This window comes from Felis catus, chromosome B3 (assembly GCF_018350175.1).
Source record: "Felis catus isolate Fca126 chromosome B3, F.catus_Fca126_mat1.0, whole genome shotgun sequence".
Taxonomy (NCBI): domain Eukaryota; kingdom Metazoa; phylum Chordata; class Mammalia; order Carnivora; family Felidae; genus Felis; species Felis catus.
The window spans coordinates 125,867,175-125,894,647 of record NC_058373.1 but is presented as its reverse complement, the minus strand read 5'-3'; the positions used below and the strand labels follow the sequence as shown (position 1 = coordinate 125,894,647).

The 27,473-nt window shown below is 39.3% G+C and overlaps 1 long non-coding RNA gene across 1 annotated transcript in view; it reads right to left on the bottom strand.

The window, feature by feature from the left end:
* Positions 1-8,805: 8,805 nt before the first annotated feature.
* Positions 8,806-27,473, bottom strand: part of LOC123386159 — a 58,051-nt gene continuing 39,383 nt past the window's right edge. Inside the window, exon 3 of the long non-coding RNA XR_006599863.1 lies at positions 8,806-9,833. This is a non-coding gene — a long non-coding RNA (uncharacterized LOC123386159). The remainder of the gene's footprint in view (positions 9,834-27,473) is intronic.

Sequence of the window (27,473 nt, the reverse complement as noted above, 5' to 3'; positions counted from 1 at the left end):
TTTAGCATGTTGCCCAATCAAAAGCCCTAACCCAACTATGGCTCCTGAGTCTATGGTTTGACTGTTGTCATTCCCACTTGCCTGTATGCTATAGCACCTCTCAATTAACTCAGGAACCATTCTGCTTTTAGACACACTGGGTTACCCTTATCTGCCTATACCACAGACCATGAACTGAACTTTTACTCAAGAAAAAAAAAATTCTTGATTTGACTCAAGAGTCTCATTTTGCTTCAAAAGAAAAGTAAACAATGAAACCAAAACTTAAGATAACTTTTATTCCCTATTCCTTTAAGCCCAGGCACCTGATACCCAAGTGTGGTTCAGAGTTCATCCCACCCACAGACCTCTCACTTTCAGAGCCCTGTTGTGCTTTTGATGATTACTGACTGCAAAATAAATCTGAGAGGTGTGATTCTTGTCCTTAGGGTGGTCTCACAGCCCCTTTATGTGCACTGTTCTTTCCTTCCATTGTGTGAAGCCATTGACCAATATAAGCATTGTTCACCCTTGCAGCCTACCAGTCCCTGCAGTAGGCCATCAAATATTATTTCAGGTGGCGTGAGGGTCATGTATAAGCTTCTACATGTCATAAATGACATGGAAGAAACAGACACTGTAACTACAAATGCCTGATGTTCATTAAACTAGGAGATTTGGCCTCAAAAATCTCATAGGTACTGTCACCCTTAAACAATATTTTTCTCCTACTCTTTTAGGCAGAGAAGATATCTATGTTAACACTGCACATGCATGCCTTCTGCCTCTTTACCTAGTAGATGAAATAGAATTCTTTGGTAAATTGAATTTCATATTTCAAAAGGATTGATAAGTTCATCTGTAAAGAGAATGAATGTGGAAAAGAGTGCAGGTGAAAAGAAGGCTGAATTTGGATCCCAAGACCTAAATTCCAGGACTGGCTCTGCTAATACCTTGCTAGGTCAATTCGGCAAGCCCCTCAACAGATCTTGAGTTTAATTAATCACACCTCACCACATGGAAATAAGACTTTCTCTTCCCCATCTCCCATGTATATTGTGGGGATCAATGGGAAAATAGTAGAAAAATTACACCGGGATAAAGGCAGTGTATGAAACCAAGGTTATATGCCTCAGTGTTCATCATCATCACTATCATCATCACCATCATCATCATCATCATCATCATCATGTTCATTCCACTTATTGTCTTGATGCTTTTCATGTTGTACTGCTGCCACCTAATGGCAGAGCTCAATGAACTTGAAGCTTTCCTAAAGTTGCACAGTTGGGTTTTTGCTTAAATTTGTACTTACCTGGACTGAAGTCAGAAAATGTGCAGGCTCCAAAAAAAGAAAAAAAAGAAAGAAAAAAATCAAACAAAAATTATTGCACTTGTTATACTTGGCAAGTGTGGAATTCAACCCTAACCTTGAATAAATGGGGCAGAAATGAGCCCAAGGTCTAGATTAAAGGGAAAGCCCACCAGGTGGTCTTATTCATTTTTTATTAGTCCAAATGTGTTTTGTATGTTACGAACCATGCTCCCATTAACTTCCAGACATAAAGTGAAAACATTTAGGGCAAGTTGTGGACTGATTGTCAGAATTGGAGGGAGCGTGGCATTCTGAGACTCTTGAGACAGAAAACTGGGCTTATTGGTGTGAGAAGTTGTTAGCAGCAACTGGTTGAAGCAGCTGCATATGGCTTGGCAGAACATCTTTCTGAGGAGTTTCAGACTCTACCATCACTCCCAACGGGGCAAGAATTTCTCCTTACACATTTTATGAAGAAACAAATGCTCTTACTCCTTTTTTGGTCCCCTTCTCTAAACATTCTCCAAATGTGAGTTCCATAGGGCAATAAAAACTAATAACTAGCCAATTGCATTTTTCATTTCCATGGTAACTTTTCCTGTGGAGGTATTCCAATGTTCTTATGAAAACAGGGAACGCTGATTGACCTACATCCAGGAAATGAGGCGATGGCTTTATTTCAGGTCCAAAAGCAGAAATCCGCCCATATTAATATGAGTATCTATCCGCAGAAAGTCAATGGAGCTCCAAGTGCAAGGACAATGTGCCACACACTTGGAGAGAAACATGTCTCATTAAGACAGCTAAAAGAGATGGGTTAACTCAGGCTTCACTCCAAAAGCGAGGAAAGCCCAAAGCAGCTTGGTGAGAGGACTCCGCTGTCCCAATGTAACTTGGAACTTTACAAAGATAACAGAAGATATTAGAATATGACTGGTTATATTACCCTTTGAAACAAGAACTAGGCATATTTTACTATCCCCTTAACTAAGAATAAATTTTCAATATGATAGAAAGTCTTAGTGAAAAATGAAAACTATACTAAAAGAAAAGCAGAAGACAAAAATATAAGTTGTTAATTGGAAGAACCTATTTGAATTCATAATTTTAAGCGAGAAATATATTTTCCAACTCTGTAAATGATTCAAAAGCAGCAGCAGCTTCAACTTTTCCCAACATTCAAGTATAATTCTGGTCTGTACAACCAATTGTTCAACAGTCCAGACACACTATTTTGGCTAGTCTGGAAAGGTATTGTTTTTCAATTGAGTCTGGTAAAATTATAAACATAGGATGAAAAGAGAGTATATATGTGTATATATATATATATATATATATATATATATATATACACACAAATAAATGTATTTATTTACTGTAAGTCTAGAAAGGTAAATCTAGGAAGGAATCAAAATAAGGGTAAGAATAAGAATAGGGACACTTGGGTGGCTCAGTCAGTTGACTGTCCAACTTCATCTCAGGTCATGATCTCACAGTTCATGAGTTCGAGCCCCACATTGGGCTCACTGCTGTCAGTCTGTCAGTGCAGTCAGTTTTGGATCCCGTGTCCTCTTCTCTCTGCCACTTCCCCCTTACACTCTGCCATAAATAAATAAATATTAAAAAAGAAGAAGAAGAAGAAGAATACAGAGGGACCTGGGTGGCTCCATCAGTTAAGCATCCAACTCTTGATTTTAGCTAAGGTCTTGATCTCAGGGTTATGAGTTCAAGCCCCACACTGGGCTTTGTGTTGGGCATGAAGCCTACTTAAAAGAAAAAAACAAAAAACAGAATAAGGATAGAAAAAAGAATTACAATAAAAATGGAAATACAATTAGGAATAGAAATAAGAATAAACATGAGAATGAGAATAGAAACATGAAAAGCCACATTTTAATTCATGCTATTTGCATTATGGTATTAAGTTTTATTGTAAGCATAATAATTTGTTAATCACTGAGATATTTTGTTTGTGTTCTATCTGAGTCTTAGCATGTTTAAGCATTTTTGAAAACTTCTGGAGATTTGTGCTTTTAATTTTTTTTTTTAATGTTTATTTTTGAGAGACAGACAGAGAGAGACAGAGAGTGAGAGGGGGAGGGGCAGAAAGAGAGAGGGAGACACAAAATCTGAAGGGGCTCCAGGCTCTGCACTGTCAGCACAGAGCCCGACTTGGGGCTTGAACCCACAAATCGTGAGGTCATGACCTGAGCTGAAGTTGGACACTTAACCGACTGGGCCACCCAGGAGCCCCTGAAGATTTGTGCTTTTAAGTCATCAGGAGAGCTTTATGAAACAAGTTTAACTTTGCAGTCAGTGTCTAAGTATTTGGGGAAATTTATTTTGTTAAATATGTAAGTTATAATTTAACATGATCTAACAGTATGTGAATATTTATTTTTTTTTAATTTTTTTTCAACGTTTTTATTTATTTTTGGGACAGAGAGAGACAGAGCATGAACGGGGGAGGGGCAGAGAGAGAGGGAGACACAGAATCGGAAACAGGCTCCAGGCTCCGAGCCATCAGCCCAGAGCCTGACGCGGGGCTCAAACTCACTGACCGCGAGATCGTGACCTGGCTGAAGCCGGACGCTTAACCGACTGCGCCACCCACGCGCCCCAGTATGTGAATATTTAGAATAATGTTTATTGTTACTGGTAAAATACTACTATTTGATAAATTCATAATATCAGTAATTTGGACATTAAATAAACATCGAACAGGTAATAAAAAAGCTTTTCTATATATAAGAGTCATCTGGATATTGAGAATTTATTCACAGACAGTTATACAATGTCCCTAATAAACAGTAGGTTTTATAAATGCTCAGCTTTTCTTCTCAGTGATACTGACAGGAACGTTACTTAGCCCATTATGTGGGTGAGTGGTCCCCAGTTTCTGCAGTTCTTCTCTTGAGAGTCCTTACCACCTTGGGGAGATGTTATTTTCTCATTTCTAGGCTCTTCTTATTGTTATTGTTTTATAAGGTACCCATAGTTTTGTATCTTCATCCTGTATCAGTTTTGGTGTTTTTCTACCATGTTGACTTCATGGGAAGGGTATGTCCCTATTGTCACTTTGGTGTTAACTGGGGTTTATGTTAGTGAAGAACTCTTCAGAAGTCTCTACTCAAACTACCTTAAACAAAAGAAACAAAAAATATTGGCTCAGGTGCCCTGCACAGGCAAGCTTGTGGCTGGGATGATCAGACCAGGCACTCCAGACTAGGCGGCTGGATCTCTTCTCTTTGCTTCTCTCTGAATGAATACTGGCTTTATTTTCTCTTAATGTAAACAGACCTCCTCCACATTGTTGCAAATGTGGCTGCCTGTGTCAAGAGACTCACATTCTAACCGTTGCCTGACTAAAAGACAAGAGTGTTTTTCTCTCCCAGCTTGAGTTGGAAAGATCCCATGGAAGGGCTAATATTGGCCAGACTATGATCATGTCCAGCCTATGGCTAAAGAAGTTGGAGGACTATTACCGAATCACTTTGGCTGATATATTAATGATTACCATCTAACAAATGAGGTCTGTTTCCAAATTGAATAGGAGAGGTTCAAGTATGCACACTGGGGAAACTGTCATGATCTGGAATATCATGAACAACTCAATTTGTATCCAATATATGGTGTGCCAAAACCCAGCAATATGACAACATGTTAAAAATCCCAACCCCAACAGCATCTGCCAATGGAGATTAAGACCCAACCATTTAAAAGTCCCGATTTACAGTCTACACAAGGATATTCTAACAGAAAGCTAATAATAACCCAAATACCCATGATATCTATTTCAGTTCATTCTAATAAACAATACGTTTGAAGTATACTTATGTGGCTCATCTAAAACGCTTTTTTGTGTGTATGACGGAACAAATTTCTAAAGTCTGTGTAGGCAAGACAGACTCACAAGCGTTTGAAAGACTAAGAGATTCGAACAAATTTTTTGAGCTTCTGCCACTGCCAAGGCCTTTAGATGAATTGCAATGAATTATATTAAGTCCCCTGGCCATATCCGTTGTTCCCGTGTCATATTAAAACCTGAAATTACACTTAAATGTAATCATATAAAGATAAAAGTTAAGTTGCATTAAGTCTTCAGGCTCCTTTTTGGATTGAGACTGAGAAAGACAATTAAGAGAAAATATAAATATATCTGGATGCAAATTAAAATTCTAAGAGAGGTGTAAGAAGCCCCATAAGCCCCAATGAAGCAACTACAAAGTCTTAGTTAACCACTTGATTGGAAGCTACGTGGATGCCTTGCAGATATTTTTGCATACGAGAACTGCAAGTCTTGGTGGAGCTAAAACAAAAACTTTGTCGTTTTTATAAGAAAATGGTGTGACTGGTCCCCCTCAGTAAATTAGGAACTTTGATATGTGCTTCTTGCCCTCTGAATTGTCTTTCCAACAGGAGGAATAGATTTTCACTAAGCCTGCTATATTTTACCCAATCTCTGCTTTTGATCAAGGTCACACATTTTTATAAACACTGGCCAGGACTCCTTGATGCCTTGTCATTCTAAGCCCAAGTCAGACACTGGAAGGGAAATGTTAGTTGTAAAAGTCAGCACTTATTTCTAGAAGCCATGCCTAAAGCTAAATGCTCAGCCTCCCAAAGACTCAAATGCCTTTTTACCTTATTCCTATAATCATCCTTGCCCTCTCACTGGGAAGTCATAGAAGAAGGCACAATAAAAGATGGATTTCCATGAAAACTTATTGAGAACCACCACTTGGTGCCTTCACCAGACTCCTACCAAGAATTTGCCTGAGTCCAGGAAGAAGGACTCAAACAGGTAGAAACCACATAGCAGATGATTGAAGAAGGACATTCAAAACCAGTTTTCTAAAGCCAGGTTGAGCAGTACAGAGTTAGACATCACTGTGTGAGATTCCCATTATCTTAGCCTCTTGCCTTAGACCTGGGAGCCCTTAACGGTAGATGTGTTGGGTAGTGGGCACTTGTCAATAATAGCAACAGCAAAATGCACAGCTACCACCACAGAACTCCTTCTGTTCAAGGTCTCTACTGGGTATCTCCCACCACTATTCATTCCCCCAAGTATTTATTTAGCATGGTCTATGTTGTAGCCACTGTTCTTGTCAACAGGAAAACAGCTGTGAACAAACACAGATATGGTCCCTGCCCTCATGGCATTTATATCCAGTGGGGAGCACCAGGAAATAAACATCAAAACCAACAGATAAAGTAATCGCAGATAATTCCTACGAAGTAAATAAAACTGTTTTGTTTTTCAAAATGGAGGTGAGTGGATGAGCTACTTTAGACTGGATGGCAATGGAAAGCCTTTCTAGTAGATGACTAAGCTGAATGGTGGGTGGTGAGGAAGAGACAGCCATGTAAGGACCACGCAGATGAGCTTTGCAGGCAGAGGGAACAGAGACCAGTGAAGGGAGACTGAGAAGGGGTAGGTCATGTGGCCAAAGTATATTGGAGATGTTGGAGGGTAGATTACATAGGGGAGGACGGACAGGTGGGTGGAAGAGAGAACATGCAGAGCTTCAGGGAGGCTACTCCATTACCACCTACATACTTTCATTATTATATATATATATAACAATATATTATAAGAGTTAATTTACTCTTCTCTCCCTTTGAGTAGATGGTGAGTTCCTTAAGTACACTATATCTTATTCATGATAATAATTATAGCTCCCATTTATGGAGGTATAGCAGGCACTAAGCTAGCTACTTTGCATACATTAACTCCAATCTTCACAACAACTCTGCAAGGTAAGTATTATTAGCATAATTTTAACACATGAAAAAAACCAGCTAAGTGATTTACCCAAGGCCAAACAGCTAGCACATAGCAAAGCAAGCATTTGAACTCTGCCGTGTCCAGCTCTGAAATCCAGCTTTTTCTTACTACGCATCCACACTGTCTTAGCCTCATTGCGCTTACTTATCTTTGTAGTCCAGGCTCCTAGCAGGCTGCACTGCATGTTGCAGAGACCCAGAGAATCAATCAATGTGTGTAGCATCGAAATGGAGTGAACTGAAGGTAAGCCCACACAAGAGGCGGCCGCAGGTTTGGGGAGACTTTACAGCACCATGCATAATGGTGAAGGGAGTCTTCTATCTCAGGACGAATTGAAAGAATGATAGAAACTGGCAGAGAGGAGACTGTACTTAATAAAGCTAAATGAAAGCTATGGGGTTTCCTGAAAGCTAATGCATGACACACTGACACAGCGGCATATCGTGTTCAGAAAAAATTAATGGGATTTTAAACAGAGAGGCTGCTCAATGTGCTTGCAAAATGGAGATACAGAAGAACGCGCCCCGATGATGAGGAGAAAAGAGCAGGGAGAGGGGAGGGTGGCACCGCTGTAATTGCCTGTAATTTCTGCCCCCCTCCTCCTCCTGACTTTAATTAGGACACTTGCGAGACACACACATTTGTAAGAGTGACAGAGCTAATTGAAGAAAACCACATGTCTCATCAACAACCAAATCAGGAATAATAATCAAAGCAGCAGAAGCAAAATTGGAAGCCATGGAGCTGTCAAAAGCAGGAGGAACTCAAATACAATGAGGCATGTAATTTAGAAAAAGCGAGAGGGCTATATGGAAGCATTAAAAATGGGACATGAAATAAAACAGTTAACTTGACTCACACTGAAACTTTTCACTCCCACAATCTGGTCACAATTAAATCTGGTCAAAATTCATCTAGTCCTTTCAGCCTGTTTTCTGCGGATGGCTGCATTATTCCATTTCATTGCCGGGCATGGTCCAATTAAGTGAAAGCCCCCACTCTCTCCCTAAGCTCTTCATTAGGCTCTCCTGTCACCACATTGGTCAGTTGTGTCCTAAATGGAGAAATGAAATCCAGGAAAATGACAGGTCCTTATCCCTGATTTTTAGTATTGCTTACATTTAGAGGTCATTATTAAGTCATTCCTCCATCCTTTATTTGCAAACCTACAGTAAAAGATGAACTAGCATGTTCAATGGGGAAAGAATCCTCCTCTCTCATCCCATTTCTTAACCGACTGCACATCTGTCGCTTGTCTCCCCAGCATCCAGTCTCCCTTCTCTCAGCAGCTCTGCCCCACTGGCAGACAATACAGTCAAGGTAGGGCTCCATCCCCAGGCATAATTCAGTATATGAAGATGGTGCAAGATGGGCAAGTGACCCAAGCTGGCCAGTCAGAATCTCAACACATTCCTACTCCTGCTGGCACAATGGCGCCTGCTCTCTCTCATGATCTGACTCTTGGAACTGCTGAAACAATTGCAGAGGAGGACAATTCTCCTGTACCCTCTTGGATTCTTCAGCTGGGTCTGTGAAATAAATCGACAACAGACAGATTAACAAAGAAAAGGCATGCACGTTTATTTGATGTTAAAAGTTTTACGCAGTGTAAGGAGGTTTCACAGAAAGAAGAGAAAATTCCCAAAGAAACAGCCAGGCTTGGAAGCTTTTATGCCATTTGGACAAAAAAAAAAAAAAAAAAAAAAAAAGAGGACAGATTTAAAGTAAAGTGATAAGACAAAGGAGAAGGACTTTGAACTTCTAGGGGCAGCAAATTGTAAGAAGGCAAATATAAGAGAAAACTAATGGTAGATAAGGGCTAGATACTGAGGTTTGTTTGTGTGGACTCTCTTGGTGCCCTGTCATTGCCAGCGATGAGGCTGTTAGCCTCTTCCTGGTAGGCGAAGGATAGAGAAGACAGAAGCACCTTCATAAGTGGAATCTATGATCTGTTTTCAGGCAGATTGAGACATAGCAGAGACTTTACCTTGGATCTGCTTTTTTCTCAATTTCCTTCAGCTCAAAATAATCCTTCTGCCAGAGTAACATATTTTGGGGTGGCATATTCTGATCCCCTGTGCAATCCTGCCATCACATGGAGACTGAGAATGAAGTAATTATATCTCAAGAAAAAGTCAGGAGGACATCTTTGTCACATTGTATAAACCCTGAATCAGCCATTCCTGAAGTCTGCTCTATTCCTGAGTCTTCAGTTTTATATACATATGAAACCAGGTGAATATTGGTTTTCATTGTTTGCAGACAAGATTTATAACCATAATTTATTAGTATAATAGTAAATATAGCAATAAAAGAGAGATAAAAATAACAGCTGGTACTATCAAGTGCCCTGTAGGTGCCAGACATGGGGTCCTCAGTTATGTCAGTATATCCAGTGTGTATTATTATTCACATTTTACCAGCAAAGACATTGATATTAGAGAGTTTGTGTAATTCTCCCCAGAGTAAGACCTGAGATTAGAACCCAGAATTTTCTTTGGAAGTAAATATTCTCAAAATCCATTGTAATGGGAATAAAAGAAGACAGTGGGTCATAATCTTAATTCTTGTGTTCATCGATAAAAAAAAAAAAAAGACAAAAGTGGCCTACCTTTCTTTTTCCTTTTCTTGAGATACTTCTAGACATCCCTGATAAATTCCTTCAGGCCTTTCATCATACCCCTTTCCTCATATGTATCACAGATTTGCCAGTGTTTTCCTTAAGCCCAATCCCACAAGAGAAGCACTCTGCAGAAATTAGAACATTTGTCACTATTCAGGTTTTCAACCACCCAATTGGATGTGTACAACCAAAGGTCACAGTCCCGGAGAGAAAGCCACTAAATTTAAATTTTTTTTTTAACGTTTATTTATTTTTGAGACAGAGAGAGACAGAGCATGAATGGGGGAGGGTCAGAGAGAGGGAGACGCAGAATCTGAAACAGGCTCCAGGCTCTGAGCTGTCAGCACAGAGCCCGACGTGGGGCTCGAATTCACGGACCGCGAGATCATGACCTGAGCCGAAGTCGGCCGCTTAACCAAATGAGCCACCCAGGCGCCCCGAAAGCCACTGAATTTAGAAGCTGCTCAGTAGAAGGAGAGAATTTGCCACTGTAGTTTATACAAGTTACCTGAAACTAACCATGCAAAGTCATAACAGAGTGCTATTTTTCTAGGTCAGGTGCAATATTCAGTGCCAAACCATCATGTTCTAATTCCATTACCAGGGTCGGAAGCTAGCAGGTGGCTCCTAACTCACTTTGCTGGTATATGGTAACCATCCGTAAATTTGTACTTTTACCTCCTTCCAAATCTATGCCATTTTCTTTCCATTTCATTCCTCAATGCAAGTATGTCAGCCCTCGCCAAGTCCGGTCCGCCACTTCTCAAACATGCAGTACCGTGGAGGTAAGCACATGAGCTAGAACAGCAAGCGAGCATGGACCTTATTTTCCTCTTTGCAGTTCTCATCAAAATGTTTGAGTTGATGTAGGAATAATAGAAAGCCTGAATTCACATAGGAAAATGTGTCATGCACATGCTGAAAAGTTTAAGAACATTTTCACTGATTTTGCACTAATGGAACATGCACTTGACCTCCATGAGAGGTAAGTGAGGTGCCAAGGAAAACAAATAGGGGATATCTCAGACCCAACAACACTCTTGATGTGCAAGATTCTGGGACAAGACATGGGAACCCATGGAAAAGATAAGGAAAGTTCATTTGGCATTTCTTAAGCCACCACAGCTCAGTACCATTTAGGGCAGCTATGAAGTAGGCTTCACCCAATTTACTGCCAACAGAAACACTAAAGGTACTTTTTTTTTTTAAGTTTCTTTATTTATTTTGATAAAGACAAAGAACAGCACAAAAGGGGGAGGGACAGAGAGAGTGGAAGAGAGAGAGAACCCCAAGCAGGCGCAGAGCCTAAACTCACGAAACTGTGAGATCATGACCTGAGCCAAAACCAAAAGTCAGATGCCCAACCTACTGAGCCACCCAGGCACCGCTAAGGCACTTCTTAAGCAGCATTAGTCTTGCCTAATGTGGCAGGCACATCACCAGAAAGGAAATGGAAACACAAAAGTCCTGTGTAGGGGAAACTCAATAAAGAAAGAAAATTCCCTCCCTCTTTTTTCATACTTATGGATCACCAAACTGGTAGCCATCCCTACAGTTAAAAACAAAAAGGATTCTCACAACATTCTAGTAGAAAATAAATAGTACCTTTTAAAAGAAAATGTCATATCTGGATAGAACTTTAACCATTCTATGAATATGAGTTAAATATATTATATTATATTATATTATATTATATTATATTATATTATATTATATATTATTATATTATATATTATATATTATATTATTATATTATTAATTATATTATATATTATATAATAATTACTTATTATATTATTAATTATAATATAATATTATTATATTATATATATATGAGTTAAATATATTATATTATATTATATTATACTATACTATATTATATTATATTATACTATATTATATTATTATATGTCAAACAAAAAGATTCTGTAACATGAAGGGAATATGCACTCAAGATGCAGAGACAAAATGTGTGTTTCAAACATATTTATTTTAAGAAGCATAAATAAGAATACTTACTTTCTGCTTGTAATAAAACATATACTCTATAAAACAAAAGGAAAAAGATGAATATCCTCAGCAGAAATGAAGACAGAGATGAATGAGAGGCAGCTGGTGATAAAATGAGAGCCAAGTGAGATAAAATAGAATATTGATAAAATAAAAGATTATAGCAGAATTTGAAAACGTATTAAAAGTAGTAAGTCAACACTAAGGGAAATAAAATAAGTAAAATAGAAGACAAACTTGTTGCCCAAATGCAAAGAAAAGAACTAAGAACAAGAAAGATGATAGCTTTGGGAACAGAATAGACATGCAACTTAGAATTTACTGGAGAAGAAAACAAATACATGGAAAGAAAATAAAAAATCAAAGATATAATGGGAGAAAACTTTCCTGAGCTAAAAGATCTGAATCTACAGATTCACCAGATATCAGATAACATTGATAAAAGGAGGCCAAAATATAGATTTTCCCCATGAAAATCTTTAATTTCAAGCATTAAAAAAAAAAGTCCCAATAGCATTCAGCACAGGAGTGAAACGCTGACCACCAAGGAACCAAAATAGACTGGCCTGACATTTGTCCTTCACGATATTAAACACCTTTATAAACAGAGACAGACTAGCCAGGTAGTTAATAAAGTTTGAGCTTCAAGACCCCACAGTTCCATGGTCCCCTTCTAAATAAATCTGACCTTTCATAACTAGTTTTTAGATTGTTGATTTTGTATTCTTTTTCTGAAAGAAGCTACCTTAAATTATATAAACTTCAGACTCCACAAAACCTAGATCTGCCCCTGGCCAGAAACTAGCAGGATGGTGCCTATAAGGTGTTGTGGACAATAGATTGTGACCCGAGAATTAAAACCACAAAAATTTATGATTCAGGTATGAAAAGAGAGGGAGAAAGGAAGGTAGGAAAGGAAGGATGACATTTTTAAATTTGCAGTGCCTCACCAAAAAAAACAAAAAACAAAAAAACAAAAAAACAAAAACCTGTGATGATTCCTGCATTTCCACAGATTTATCAGTCTAAGAAATTTACCAAAATAAAGATTTCAAGAATGATAAAAGATCACTAAAAGTCAGGAAGCACAGCTGCTGATGATTGACTTTAAAACTATTAATGCAGGGAATTGAGTTTAAGTAATTGCTATAAATATGGTTACAAAATATAAGGTTATTTCATAAGTATTGAAAAGAATATATAATCAGTATTCTAATTTAATTTTACAAAACTAAAAAGTTTTGCCACAGGTTGAGATGAAAGCTTTCACAGTTAGCAACGATCCTGTGGTGGCCTCAAAATGAGTTCTAGCCACTCTTCTTTTTTTTTTTTTTTTTTCAACGTTTTATTTATTTTTTGGGACAGAGAGAGACAGAGCATGAACGGGGGAGGGGCAGAGAGAGAGGGAGACACAGATACGGAAACGGAAACAGGCTCCAGGCTCCGAGCCAACAGCCCAGAGCCCGACGCGGGGCTCGAACTCACGGACCGCGAGATCGTGACCTGGCTGAAGTCGGACGCTTAACCGACTGCGCCACCCAGGCGCCCCTCTTCTTTCTCAACTACAGCCAACCATAGTTTATCTCTCCTGAGAAAAACACCAGCCAAGAGACTATCAAGATGCATGAAAAGGGGATTTCAACCTGGGGTTCTGATGGGGTCCCAAAGGATAACACAGGTACAGGATGTTTTCCTTCCGCGGTCAAAGGAATCATGCAAATCGGAAATCAAGAGATGTGGAAAAAGGTCTGGACCTCATGTTCCCTGAGAGCTTGTACTAAAGAAATTCATAGAATCCAAAGAAGAAAGGGGGTGCCCTGTGTGGTATCTTGGGAGAACTTACAGATTTCCCTGTTGTCTGAAGGTGAACTGGGTTCCTCCTCCACTCTGACACTTGGGACCATTGTGACCAAATAAGTCAGAGAGCAAGGAAGCTTTCTCCTGGTGTTCACCAAAGGACTGATCCCTCACCTTTTGCTACATCCCTGACCCACAGGGAAGAGGCAGGTGCTGCTGTGCTGACCATCACCCATGGGCTTGTCATTTCTCAAAGTACTCATTAGCTTTACCCATGCACCAAGGATAAACAGAGCATAGGCAAAGGAAATTAACAATGCACCTAAGGGAACCTGGCAATTCAAAAGTGGAAGAAAACAAAGAAATTTCCAATTGTGTACCTTTAAAGCAGATAAGATTCCTGGAGGATATAGCTAAATGTTTAACAAAAATTCAATGAAATAGCATTTAAATAGGTCAATGTTAGCACCATAAAAATATTCTGCAACTAGAAAACATGGCTTTCACATTTATAAGGTGAATATATTGATCTAAGGAAACAATCGTCCTTATTAAAAACTAAATTAGTGACCTAGAAAGTCAATTGGAAGAATATCGCACAACCTATGGCAAATATACTTAGAGATGGGAATAATGAAGGAAAAATAAGATTCTTAAAAGATTGACAAGTAATGGGAGTTTCAGAAAGAGAAAACAGCTAGATTGGCAAAAAATAGCAAAGGAAAAAAATGTTCCACTCGAGTCTGCAAATTAAAGGGGCTGAGTTCCAGAATAATGAGGAAGGGAAAGGGGGAAGAAAGAAAAAAGAGATGGAGGGAAGGAGAAAGATCACTTTACAAAAGGAAAAGAATAACATTGTTTGGGTTGAATTTTTGTTACCCCAAATTCATATGGTGAAATCCTACTCAGTACTCAGAATGGGACAATATTTAGACACAGTGTCTTTAAAGAGGGAACTAAGTTCAACAGCATCGCTAGGGTGGGCACTAAACCAATAAGACTGGTGTCCTTACAAGAGGGGACAAAGACACAGGCACACATGGAGAAAAACATGTCAAGACACAGGGAGAAGGCAGCAATCTAAAAGCCAAGGAGAGAGCCCTCACAAGAAATCAACACCACGACACCTTAATATCATGCTTCTAACCCCCAGGACTACGGGAAGATAAATTTCTATTATGTCAGCCACCCACACTGTGGTACTTCATGCTAGCCTTAGAAAATTAATACAGAACAAACATTAAATTTTTCATCTGTAATTTTAGATGCTAGAAAACAGGAGAATAATATCTCTTTATTAATGAGAGAAAAGGATTAGAGCAAAAGAATCTGATACCCAGACAGTGGACAGGAATATATTTATAGATATATAAAGTATTCAGAGAGCACATCACCCACAGAACCCAACTGAGGAAAACACTTAGGAAAGGACTCTAATCAAATAAATGAACAGAACAGATGGCAAGATAAGGACAATGACAAGGAGAGAAAACAGCAGTAGGCAATGAACTCTGGATGGATATAATGATAGAATCATTAGAATTTTGTCATATTAGAATTCTTGAACTACAGGAATCACATGGCTAAGTTGACACAATCGTGTGGAATTAAAAACAAAAAACTATCTCAGCAAAACCTTTGACTTGGGAGGGAGCAGGGAATCACAACCAACATTTTTATGGCACATTAACCTGTATGGGCTCTAGGTACTCTGATTAAATCATCACAACAACCCTGTGAAGAAAATGATAGCACGATCCCCACTTTACAGATGGGGAAACTAAGGCAAAGAGAACACCTTGACCAAGATGACCTAGCTGGCCAATCACTCTAGAGTCTGCTTTTCACTGCTGGACCATGAGGCAGTAAGGAGAGAATTAAAGACATTCCAGTGGGTGTGCATGTGGAAGGGGAGCAGAGAGATCAAAATGATCTAAAAACTTTAATTTATTGTGCACTAATCGTACACATATAATTTATTGTACAAACTGGGACAGTTTTAGATTAAAAGGGTACAAATAGAAATTATGCCAGGAAAATAGAAACAAACCAGGACTTGCACAAGTAAATATCGACATATAATCATCCTGTTATCTTTAGGTCTCAGCTTAATGATTGGAAGCAGTAGACACCCTTGGCTGAGGGATATGGTTTATATACTTATTTCATATAATAGTAGAGAAATACAAGCATACCTTGGAGATATTGCAGATTCAGTTCTAGACCACTGCAATAGGCCAAATATGACAATAACGCAGGTCAAATAAATTTCGGAGACTCTCAGTGTATAAAAAAGTTGTGTTTACACTATATTGTAGTCTGTTAAGTGTGCAACAGCATTTTGTCTAAAAAACAACGTTCAGATCTTAATTTAAAAATATTTTACTGGGGCACCTGGATGGCTCGGCCGGTTAAGCAACCAACTTCCACTCAGGTCATGATCTCACGGCTCAAGGGTTTGAGCCCTGCATCAGGCTCTGTGCTGACAGCTCAGAGCCTGGAGCCTGGAGCCTGCTTCATATTCTGTGTCTCCCTAGCTCTCTCTGCCCCTCCCCCACTTGTGCGCGGGCACGCGCGCGCGCTCTCTCTCTCTCTCAAAAAACAAAAAATTCTAACCATCGTCTGAGCTTTCAGTGAGTCATCATCACTGATCACAGATCACCATTACAAATAAAATAATGAAAAAGCTTGAAATATTGTGAGAACTACCAAAATGTGACACAGAGACACAAAGTGAGCAAATGCTGTTAGAAAATAGTGCCTACTGACTTGCTCCATGCAGAGCTGCTACAAAACTTCAATTTGCAGAAATATCTTCAAAGCACAATAAAGAGAAGCACAATAAAATGAGGTATGCTTGTATATATTCAATTACATGTATTGGAAATAACAAGATCGCAATTGGTAGAAGACAAAGTACCAAGACCAGGCACTTGGGGCTCAGTCGATTAACGTCCGACTTCAAATCAGGTCATGTGTGAGTTTGAGCCCCACATCAGGATCTGTGCTGACAGATCAGAGCTTGGAGGCTGCTTTGGATTCTGTGTCTCCCTGTCTCTCTTCTCCTCCCCTACTTGCGCCATCTCTCTCTCTCTCTCTCTCTCTCTCTCTCTCAAAAATAAATAAACATTAAAAAAAAACTTTAAGTACCAAGAAACTTCTAAACTAACATTAGTTTTTTAAAAAAGCACAAAACTTGATCAAACACACAAAAATAAAAAATAAGGAAAAATAGGAAATAATGTAAGATGGAAAGAATAAAGCTAAGGTTTCCAATTTTTAAGTTAAATGTAAGCCACACACATTTTCTTATCAAAAGACTGTAAGATCATAAGTAAAGAGTAACAAAAAAACCATATAAAACAAAGCAGAAAACAAAATTTTTATATCTTTTATTTTTTTAAATGTTTATCTATTTTGAGAGAAAGAGAGTGAGAACAAGCCAGGGAGGGGCAGAGAAACAGGGAGAGAAAGAATCCCAAGGAGGTTCCATGCTATCAGTGCAGAGTCCAACTTAGGGCTCAATCTTACAATTGATCCTTAGATCATGACCTGAGCCAAAATCAAGAGTTGGATGCTTAACCAACCAAGCCACCCAGGCACCCCAGAAAACAAAATTTTTAAATAAAGGTATAGCACTGGGGCATCTGGGTGGCTCAATTGATTAAGAGATGGACTCTTGATTTTGGTTCAGATCATGATCTCACAGATCGTGAGACCGAGCCCCATCCACATCAGGCTCTAAGCTGAAAGCTCGAAATTTGCTTCGGATTCTCTTTCTCTCCCTCTCTCTGCCTCTTCCCCTGGTCATGCATGTGTTCTCTCTGTTTATAAGAAATAAATAATAAACATTTTTAAATAAATAAATAAATAAATAAATAAATAAATAAATAAATAAATAAATAAATGTATAACACTGACAAAAAAAGAAAAATTGAAAAATGGACTCCACCAGAATTAAAAACTTCTGTTCATCAAAGGACATCATTAAGAAATTAATAAGCAAGTTTCGAAGGGGCATATGCACCCCAAAGTTTATAGCAGCACTAACAACAATAGCCAAAGTATGGAAAGAGCCCAAATGTCCATCGATGGATGAATGAATAAAGAAGATGTGGTATATATATATATGCAATGGAGTATTACTCGGCAATCAAAAAGAATGAAATCTTGCCATTTGCAACTACATGAATGGAACGAGAGGGTATTATGCTAAGTGAAATTAATCAAAGAAAGACAAATACCATATGACTTCACTCATATGAGGACTTTAAGGACAAACAGATGAACATAAGGGAAGGGAAACAAAAATAATACAAAAACAGGGAGGGGGACAAAACAGAAGAGACTCATATATATGGAGAACAAACTGAGGGTTGCTGGAGGGGTTGTGGGAGGGGGGATGGGCTAAATGGGTAAGGGGCACTAAGGAATCTACTCCTGAAATCATTGTCCCACTATATGCTAACTTGGATGTAAATTAAAAAAAAAATAAACAAACATGGTTACAATAAAATTAAAAAAAAAAAGAAATTAATAAGCAAGCCATAACTGAGAGAAAATATTTGCAGTACATATAGCTAACAAAGGACTGATATCTGGATATATAAATAATTCTTACAATTCAATACAAGACAAAAGTACAGTTTTAATCATGAGCCAAAGAATGGCCACTTGACAAAGGAAGATACACAAATGGGCAATAAGCACATGGAAAAGTTCTCATCATGCTTAGTCACTAGGAAAAGTAGTGAAAAATTCAGTCCACCAAAGAGATATTGCCACACACACCTATTGGAATGGCTACAAAGACTGACCTAATCAAATGTTAGTGAGGATGCAAAACAAGCAGACCCTTATACGTTAGAGGGAGGGGAGGAATGGTAAAACCACTTTGAAAATCATTCTAGAAGTTTTCCACAAAGTTAAACATACACCTACCCTATGAAGAAGCATTTCCATTCTTGGGTATTTGTCCAAGAAAAAAATGAAAGCACATGTCTATAAAAAGACTTGGATGTGAATGTTCACAGAAGCTTTATTTCCAATAGCCCAAAACTGGTAACCACACCAAATGTCAAATGTCCATCAACAGAAGAATTGCCAAAGTATGATTTAGTCACGTGTGGGCTATTCTGTGGCAAAGGAAAGCAATGCATTACTGATACATACTACATAGATGAAGCTTCTTTCTGAGAAAAAAGCCCCAGACACATATTCTAATTAAGTTCTACAGACAAAACTAATCTTATGTTTAAAGAAATCAGAATAGCAGTTGTCTTTGGAAGAAGGGGTACAGGCTGATTGGAAAGGTACACCAGGTATCTTCGTGACATGATGTTCTGCAGTTTGTTACGCTTGTTGTGAGCACGTGCACCTGGTAAGCACATCAAACCATGTACTTAAGGTCTGTGCATTGGACTGCATGTAAATGTTAAAATTCTATGAAACCATACCTTATAAAGTCATAAGCAGAGTTATTAGGTAAATAAAACAAAGCAGAAGCAGTAATTAATTACTGATATTAAAGGAAACAAGTTTAAAATGCTGAACAGAAAAAACTGTACAAAAGTAACTGGGGCTGTTATATCAACAAAACACAGCAGGTCTGAGGTGGCAGCAGAGAGGAAGTAAAAATGTGTGTCTCATCATCTTCCATAGAATTCAATAGTTGCATTATTATATTAATAGAAAAAATATTTTTTGCTCTATAGATCTTAAGAGAAACTACTGATAGATAAAATATATTTTCCTATTTATGATGAAAAGCAATTTAAGTCCAGAAAACAAAGAAGTATCAGGAAAGTGTAAAAACAGGAAGCTTGAAATAGTATGTTTGCTTTAAGACCCAGCAACAATGGGGCGCCTGGGTGGCGCAGTCGGTTAAGCGTCCGACTTCAGCCAGGTCACGATCTCACGGTCCTGGAGTTCGAGCCCCGCGTCAGGCTCTGGGCTGATGGCTCGGAGCCTGGAGCCTGTTTCCGATTCTGTGTCTCCCTCTCTCTCTGCCCCTCCCCCGTTCATGCTCTGTCTCTCTCTGTCTCAAAAATAAATAAACGTTGAAAAAAAAAATTGGAAAAAAAAAAAAAAAAAGACCCAGCAACAATGATATCGAATGTATACTGGGTTTTTGATGTGGGGCAAATCAGAAAAAGAGAGGATAGACAATAAAGTAGACAAACTCTTGTGTTGTCTAATTAATAAAAAATGAACAGAGACTAAAGACAAAATTAGAAATAAGGAATGATTTATAAAAGATAATGCTTTTTTGTAGAGCTGCATGTCAGCACCTATCTCATCAGCCGTGTGGCAGATTGCCAAAACCCAAAGATGAGTGTGGGGAAAGAGGCTGGCTAGAGAGACAGGTTAGCAACCCCTCCCCCCACCAGGTCACTTGGTCCAAAGAATGGCTTTCTCTATCCCTGGCTAAAGGAAATGAGAGTCACAGGGCAAGAAATGGGGAAAGAAAGGTGGTGGATTACATAAAGATCTCCGGCTCTCTTTCCTGGCACCGCAAGAGTGCCCTCTGGTGGAGGGCAGTGGCCAGGGGACTATGGGGACATTGCTCTTGTACCACCTCATGTACCAGTTGGTCACAGAGGTGGCAGAGTAATTACTGGACACCAAGAATGGCACAGAGCAGAAAGCTGATGACAGTGAAGGGGCCTGTCACGCACATGCTCACAGCTCCTTGTGTTGACCAGTGACCAAGGGTCAAACCTGACAGTGGATATCTAAGCAGATTCCTGTGTGAACATGTGACTTTGAGAGCTCTAAGTCACCCATCACACCCACCCACACCCACACAAATACACACACACACACACACAGGCCACAGCAACACACAGGTTCTCCTAAACTTGCACCTGATAGACAGCCTAGCTGAAGGAGGGTTTTTTTTTTTTTTGAGAGAGACAGAGACAGAGCACAAGCAGGGGAGGGGCACAGAGACAGAGGAGACACAGAACTTGAAGCAGGCTCCAAGCTCTGAGCTGTCAGCACAGACCCCAACACGGGGCTCAAACCCTTGAACTGCAAGATCATGACCTGAACTGAAGTCAGACACTCAACCATCTGGGACACCCAGGTGCCCCTGAAGGAAGGTTTTTAAAAAATTGTCTTACTGTGGAAGAATAAGGAAGTAATATTCCTCGTGCACCTGATCTTTTGTTACTCCAATCTTTCTTTCAGCCTCTTGTCAATGTATTCTCCTCACAGTAGCTTGTTTAGGACAGTATTATTTCTATTCAGGCCAACTCTCTTACCACCAGGAGCTTAAGGGTCTATGAAATCAACACACTTAGTACTGCTTCTCTCTCTGACCCCCACCAAGAATTATTTAAGTATGAAGGAGAGAAGAAAAACTGAGGCAGGGGAAAGGAGGAAAGGGGAGGGGGGAGGGGGGAGGGAAGGAGGGAAGGGGAAGGAAGAATGAGCTGTGCTTAGTCCAAGGTCTCCGTTCTGCCTTACGAACAATGCTATATGGCTCTAGCATCTTATTAGCAGCAGGGAGTAACTGAGAAGGGGAAGAGGTTTCAGGGAATAGAGAAACAACCTAATTTTTCTTGAAGAATTATAAATTTCCACATTAGAAATATGCATATTTTAAAATTAAGAAGTCTGTACTATTATTCCAATTGGCTTCTACTCCTCAAAGCCATGGGTAGGCCATCAGTCCTTGCTATTTTGAGTCTAAGTGTCAAATTATTACCCATGCTAAAAGCTGAATAATTAATTAATGTAATTAATACAGAATTGAAGGTATGTGTATGGCTCATCAAAGCAATGAAAAGTCCATCAAAATGTTCATTGTTCATTTGTAGATACAATTTTGTTTTGCACTAAGGTGCATATTTTAGAAATGAAAAGTAGAGTTTAATGATGGCAAATATTTTTCACTGTCTACCACCTGTGGATCTCATTTTCTAGATACAACTGACAGGAGTGCAGTCTGTCACTTGGTTGCCTGTTTCAAATTCACCTTAAAGGTTTCATAACTACATGTGTAGCAAACGGTTCTTCACAAGACTGATCTAGTTTTTGCCTCACTGCCTCTAACTGATGACTTGAATCTTTTTAATGAGGCAAATTTCTTTGAAACATAGTGATGGGAGCACCTGGGTGGCTCAGTCGGTTGAGCATCCGACTTCAGCTCAGGTCATGATCTCACAATCTGTGAGTTCCAGCCCCACGTCAGGCTCTGTGCTGACAGCTCAGAGCCTGGAGGCTGCTTCGGATTCTGTGTGTGTGTGTGTCTCTCTCTCTCTCTGCCCCTCCCCTGCTCATGCTCTGTCTCTTTCTGTCTCAAAAATAAATTTTAAAAAAGTTAAAAAATTTAAAAAAAAGAAAAATACTATGAATAAATAAAAATGTTATCTTGGAAAAAAAATTGAAAAAAAAAAACACAGGCTGACTTATAGGCCTTCAAGCCATTGTGCTAGGCCAATATCCAGAATATAATTTGATTCTTAAAATAAGTATTGGGTCAAGGTTACGGTCTCTGAAATACAGATTTTTAAATCTGGCAATGATGGGAGAAAGTGAACAAGGGGCTTAATTTAGACATTTAAAGGGGGGTAGAAGATGGGTAAGGATGATTGATATTCTGAGTTGGCATTGGGAATGCAGAGAGCTAGCCTAGAAAATAAAGCTTTAATTTAACAAGGAAATTTTTGCCAAAGGGGCTGTGAAGGTAACATTCATTAGAATGACAACCAATAGAGAATGAAAGGAGAGACTACTATGTGGGAAAGCAAAGGAGAAATCAAAGAAAACACCATCAATATACTTTCCATAAGTATGGACTCTAAAGGATTATTGTTTTGTTCCCTAGAATACCAAAACCACCACAGACAGCCACCAAATAGAGATCCATCCTTGACTGATTCAAGGTTCACTCTAACTATTAATCCTGGATAGTTGAATAGCCCCATAAGGGCCTAAGATATGAGGACAGATAAATAAGCAAATACTAACTTAACAACCCACTAACTCATTGAATTCACTTCATGATGAAGAGAAACTGTTTTAGGGAAAGAAGTAATGATGGCCCCATCCAATAAAAAGACACACACACACACACACACACACACACACACACACACACACACAATCCAGACAAACTGAATGTGATGATTATAGCCCAGTAATTAGTTGAAAAGAACTCTCAAATTTAATGTTCTTACCCACATGTGAATATAGAGAAGCCACTCAAAAGCACAGCTACTTCCCTGTTTCATGCCAAATGGAAGTCCTAAAATCCTAGGACTTGCAACTGATTCAACACCAACATAAAAGTTGGGAGACCCTTGGTAAAACTTATTACCACCCACTTTGGTATGCATGACTTGGATTCTTTCAGATTATTAAGATGACAGTTGAATATTAATGTATTTGTTTGTTTGTTTTTATACTCTGAAAATTCAGATTAGTAATCTACAGAGGGTACAATATCCTGGTTCCAGACTAGACATTCTAAATACAGTTTGGGCTCCATACACGAAAAACAAATAACCCAGTGAAGAAATGGGCAGAAAACATGAATAGACACTTCTCTAAAGAAGACACCCAGATGGCCAACAGGCACATGAAAAGATGCTCAACGTCGCTCCTCATCAGGGAAATACAAATCAAAGCCACACTCAGATACCACCTCATGCCAGTCAGAGTGGCCAAAATGAACAAATCAGGAGACTATAGATGCTGGAGAGGATGTGGAGAAACAGAAACCCTCTTGCACTGTTGGTGGGAATGCAAACTGGTGCAGCCACTCTGGAAAACAGTGTGGAGGTTCCTCAAAAAATTAAAAATAGATCTACCCTCTGACCCAGCAGTAGCACTGCTAGGAATTTACCCAAGGGATACAGGAGTGCTGATGCATAGGGGCACTTGTACCCCAATGTTTATAGCAGCACTCTCAACAATAGCCAAATTATTGAAAGAGCCTAAATGTCCATCAACTGACGAATGGATAAAGAAATTGTGGTTTTTATACACAATGGAATAGTACATGGCAATGAGAAAGAATGAAATATGGCCTTTTTTAGCAACATGGATGGAACTGGAGAGTGTTATGCTAAATGAAATAAGTCATAAAGAAAAAGGCAGATACCATATGTTTTCACTCTTATGTGGATCCTGAGAAACTTAACATAGGACCATGGGGGAGGGGAAGGGAAAAAAAAAAGTTAGAGAGGGAGGGAGCCAAACCATAAGAGACTCTTAAAAACTGAGAACAAACTGAGGGCTGATGGGGGGGGTGGGAGGGAGGGGAGGGTGGGTGATAGGCATTGAGGAGGGCACCTGTTGGAATGAGCACTGGGTGTTGTATGGAAACCAATTTGACAATAAATTTCATATTAAAAAATAAATAAATAAATACGGTTTGGGTAAGAACAATAAAATCTCAATGCAATATTTCACTGCTGTCTCAACTCTTTCAATACCATAACCAAAAAAAGAAAAAAGAAAAGAATATAAAAAGAGTCACCTGCTATCCTCTTCCTCATCTTCAAAAAGACACACATTCATTCTGGGAGGTTTCTATACCCTGTTCTAGTAGCTTAATATCTTGGATATCTCCTGTCTCTCTCTGTCCCAAAAATAAATAAAAAACATTGAAAAAAAATTAAAAAAAAAATACTAAGGGGCGCCTGGGTGGCGCAGTCGGTTAAGCGTCCGACTTCAGCCAGGTGGCGATCTCGCAGTCGGTGAGTTCGAGCCCCGCGTCAGGCTCTGGGCTGATGGCTCAGAGCCTGGAGCCTGTTTCCGATTCTGTGTCTCCCTCTCTCTCTGCCCCTCCCCCGTTCATGCTCTGTCTCTCTCTGTCCCAAAAATAAATAAAAAACATTGAAAAAAAATTAAAAAAAAAATCTTGGATATCTCTGGAATTCTGTATCAACAGGCCAGAAGAGCAAGGAAATAGTATAATCTGACTTTAATGTAAATTGCAAGAAGGCAGGGAGCATTTCTGTGTTTTCCCACTAAATTGCCAAACTTCACACATATCAAGGGCTCAATAAACATTTGAGAATTGCATGAATGATCAACTAAGGGAAATATGAAGGTCAAATATACCAAAGCAGAAAGTCTTCATGTTATCACTTGGACATTTATCTAATGATAAACCTCCAGTATGTCAAAGGGAATACTGCAGTATTGCTCAATCATGAAGCATAATAGGGAAGGAATACGTTCTGGAGAGCTCTGAACCACTGGTGTTAGAAAGGTCTGATTCTGAATAAAGCCACCCTGAATATATAGAAATAAATACCTACAAAATACTGGTGCTGAGCAGACAACAAGATAATCTTGTCCCGGGAGCTCCCTTGGATACTGCCAGAGATGCTTTGGAGGACAAGTAATAGACTACAAAACCAAGAATGGCTCAAGCAGTAAAAAATATTTCATTTTATCACATGACAAAAAGTCTGGAGATAGGTGGTCTAGGTTTGGGAAAACTGTTTAGGAACATTGTCAAGGACCTAGCTTCTTTCCCTATCCTTCTGCAAGGCTCTCCTCAGCATATTGGTTCTTTACGTCCAGGCTGTTAGTCCCATGCTTTAAGATGGCTTCCATTGTTGTAATCATAAAATCCTTGCACATGATTTCATGGCAGAAAAACAGAACCAGACTTACCACCACTTCTTGTCTCACCAGACAGCAAAATCTTTCCCAAATTACCACAGTGGATTTTCTTCTATGCACCATTGCCCGGAATCTGTTCTCCTGCTCACCACTAAAGCAAATACTAGCAAAGGGAATTAGATTATGCAGCCTGCCTTAGACAAAATATGATTTATCTTATGAGGTTGGGAAGTAGTCTACTTTTCATAGGGGGGAAAAAAGTGAAGCTTTATAAATAAAGAAAGGTGAGGTGAAGATCAAGGTTAGATGGGCCATTAAGAGTAACTGCCTAGATCCTGAATTACTTTTAGAGCCTGGTGTAACCTATACGTAAACCTGGGCTCCTTTTCTCCATGAAAGATTTCCATCCCAGGAGATTCTGGTTGACTCAGCCGGTGGAGCATGCGACTCTTGATGTAGAGGTTGTAAGTTTGAGCCTGACGTTGGACGTAGAGATTGCCTAAGAATAAAATCTTAAAAAAAAAAAAAAAAAAAGATTTCCGTCTCTCTCATTCTTACTTTTGTCCTTGAGATAGGCTGAGTAAGCCTCAGGCTTTTATTATAACCAAATAGCCTAATCTATACTCTGGGGAAAGAAAAGGAAAGGAGCCATGTTTTTTAATGCATATATATTTTTAACGCATATGTATACATGCGGCAGGGATACATATACACACACACATATGGGGGATGTGCATGTATCTATACACATGTACATATAAAGGTTTACATCATCTCTCTTTATAGCTAACCTTAGAAAATTATATTGAACTCTCTAACAGAAAACTCTCCCCTTGTTATATACTTACTCAACTATGTGACGGACTGTGTGTGATGGGTTCAGTCTATTCACCCAGGCATTTCCCATCAATCAGCACCACCGAAAATAATTACAATTTCATTTAAATAAATGCTAACTACCCCAAAGCTAACAAAGGGTGGAATTAAATCCAATTTGGACATCCTCTCTTTCAGTTTGCAAAGAGCCGTTCCCACTGGCGTCCACTGCCTCGGAAGCTCTCATTTGCTCCGAGAGTCATTAGACGACAGCCATCAGCTAATGAGGCAGTAAGTGTTTGGAGGCAGCCTGAACTGCTTCAGCATGTCCAAGTTAAAATAAGGCAAATTAGTAGTGAAATCAAATTGGTTTAAACTGTGAAGTGAGTGTGAAAAGTATTCCCCTGAAAAGTAGTATTGGGTCAAATTGCTGCACTGGGACATTGAGAATGATTTCAACTTGCAAGACAAAAAAATGTTACTTTTAATGAATTTCATTCTTTGCAAGGCAGTATATCTTAATTATCCTGGAAGTCCAAAAATCTTGTTCATGGAAGAAAAATTATACCCCGAGACGTAACAGTACATGGCTCCTCCATCGAAGACACAAAGCATGTCATCCACACTGGGACACACTGGGGAAGGGCTGGGGGATATTAATAATTGCACTGGGACAGCAGGTATAAAATAGGGTATATGGTCACTGTTAGTATCCCTTTAGGAAGGATACCAAAAACATAATGACAGAAGAGAATCTCTACCCCCTAATACTCACAAAAAGCTAGAAATCTACTTCTTCGGCACAGCTGGAAGGGAGGGAAAGGAATTAAGTATCACTTAAGTTACAAAGTACTTGTTACATGGTGTTACATGAGTTACATGGCATGGAGGGCAGACAAACTAAGTTCCCTCCACCTTCCCTTTTCTCACACACAAAATGTCCAGTTCTTCTCTTAAGCAAGTAAGTGGTGGACCAGTGTTAACAGAGATACAAGATGAAAATTACCTAACTTCATAAACAGGGATGAGTTGACTCTAATTCCTGTCCCTTTAGCTAAACCCAGCCCACAGATGTGTTTGACTTTAGAGGTCATTTTTTTCCCCTTCAATCGGAATTATTTGCCAATACAGAAAGAATATTTCACCTACATATTTGCATTTCCAACTTCTTCACTGGGTCTATATTCCCATGCACGGCAATGAGTGGTAGAACGGGCTAGCTGCTACCCCTTGTCTTGATTGTCTTAGGTTGACATGGGGTGTTGTGTGCAAAGGGTTTTACTGGAGGTACTCCTGGGAGATACACTGGGAGACAACAAGACAGATTTGGCAGAGGGAAAAGTGGCCTGAAAGGCATTTGTTTTTGAGGCCTAGGGCAATCCGAGGGGAGCTCTGGAGCAGAGGCAGGCCTTCAGAATTGTCCCACACTGAGGCACAGAAGTCAGCTCTTTGAGCTCCCTCATCTGCCAGAATTTGGCCTTGGGTGAGGCACCTGCCTTCGGCTGAGGGTAATGCTCAGAGAGGACCTCAGCTGTAAACCATTAACAGCCAACATT